The 1,846-nt window shown below is 52.7% G+C and overlaps 1 protein-coding gene across 2 annotated transcripts in view; it reads left to right on the forward strand.

The window, feature by feature from the left end:
• rptor (regulatory associated protein of MTOR, complex 1) overlaps positions 1 to 1,034 on the forward strand; it is a 140,991-nt gene extending 139,957 nt beyond the window's left edge. For both annotated transcript variants that reach the window (XM_056410150.1, XM_056410151.1), the window contains one exon: positions 1 to 1,034. This exon is cut by the window's left edge. The gene's annotated coding sequence lies outside the window, so the exon portion shown is untranslated.
• The last annotated feature ends 812 nt before the right edge of the window (positions 1,035 to 1,846 follow it).

The raw sequence follows: 1,846 nt of genomic DNA on the forward strand, positions 1-1,846 counted from the left end.
TTATTATGTGTTGCCTGTAAAAGTGGAACCCCCCCCCCCCCCCCCATGAGACTCATGACGTCCTGCCGGCCCCCTGCTGGCCACCCGTGGTACCTGCTGCCCCCTGCTGCCCCCTGCTGGCCACCCGTGGTACCTGCTGCCCCCTGCTGCCCCCTGCTGGCCACCCGTGGTACCTGCTGCCCCCTGCTGGCCACCCGTGGTACCTGCTGCCCCCTGCTGGCCACCTGTGGTACCTACCCTGCAAAGCAATAAAAACCTCCCCTGACGTTTCTGATCAAATGCTTCTAACATCAATCGCTTAACACTGAAACACCTCCAGCACCCAAAGGGCCACAACACGCACACACACACACACACGCACGCACACGCACACACACACACACAGTACTGCATCTACACTTCCTGAACCTCCTCAGACTCTCGTGTGCCGCGTGACGGACTGGTGCTCACATGTCGTGCTGCTGCTCTGATTCAAAGAGAAGCTCCCGTTTGTTTGTTTGTTTGTGCAGCATCACCATCGACGTGCCTCTTCCTCTTCGGCGCTGCAGCGTTAGTTTATTTTTTAATCTTGTTTTTTCTTTTTTGTAATTTTCTGTTTTTAAATCGGCTGTCATTCATTTTTGCCTTCGCCTCAGTGAGGGTGGGGGCGGGGCCTCACAAGGACACGCCCCCTTTCATCTCCAAGTTACCCAGCAGCCTCCTTTCCTTCCTCCCTCATCCCTCTGACTCAGTCCAGAGCTTTTCCCAAAGGACGAGAACCAACTCCCTCCCGTCGCCACACGAGGGCGCCACTGAGCTCTGTTCGCCCTCTGCGCGGTCTGGCAGGCCTTCAACCGGCCTCAGAGTGGTTCTGTCTTGTCTCCTCAGAATCACATTCATCTCCAAGCGTCACGCTTTTGAGTTTTAAGATTTTAGATCTGGAGAGATTAAAAAAAACAACGAACTTTAACAAAGTAGAACAGGAACCATGGAAACAATCAGGCGTGTCTGACTGGTTTACGTCAGGAGATCAAATAAACCAAATACAATACTGACCTGTGTCGACTCCTCTTCATCACCGCGGAGCGACGAGGTGAATTCTTCTTCTCTAGAATGAACGCTGACCGTCGTGCGGACGCCTCCTGCTCACGACTTTGAGGAGACGGAGAAGTTTGAATGCTTCATGAGGAAAACAGAGTTCAGTGAGAAATATCTTTAAATATAACAAATAAATGTATACTTGTGTTGACCCCACAGTGGGGACATTATTCTCTGTATTGACCCAATAAGTGTCTTAATGTGTTGTGAAGGGTTCAGTGCCTTGCTCAAGGACACTGACATGCAACCATGGGGATTGAACCGGCGACCTCGTGGTCACGTGACGCTCATCCCCCGTGAGCTACAGCCGTTTTATTATTTGGTATTTATTTATTTGATAATGAACACTGGGCCGTCGTGAGCAGCGCCCCCTACCTGTGGATGTCAGAACTGATGTATGCTCCTCTGGTTGGTCCACCTGCAGAGGTCAAAGGTCAAAGGCCTGATTTTGCAATCGCCCTCTCAGGCAATACAACATCACTGTGACTACCATTTAAAACACACACAATCTCACTCCCACACACAATCTCACACATTCACTAACACACAATCTCACACACAGCAGAACATTCCACAGCGGCAAAGAGCCGGGCGCCACTTCCTGAGGAAACAACACTCACTTCCTGTGGCGTTAAGCTGCTCGGGGTGATAACCAGCGCCGAGCGGCCCGAGGTAGAGCACCACCTTCTGGCCCCGCCTCCAGAATCCCCTCTGGCCCCGCCCCCAGAATCACGTCGGCCCCCAACTCGCCGCCGTCGGCCCTCAGTCA

The sequence above is a fragment of the Pseudoliparis swirei genome, chromosome 24 (genome assembly GCF_029220125.1).
Source record: "Pseudoliparis swirei isolate HS2019 ecotype Mariana Trench chromosome 24, NWPU_hadal_v1, whole genome shotgun sequence".
In the NCBI taxonomy this organism is placed as follows: Eukaryota; Metazoa; Chordata; class Actinopteri; order Perciformes; family Liparidae; genus Pseudoliparis; species Pseudoliparis swirei.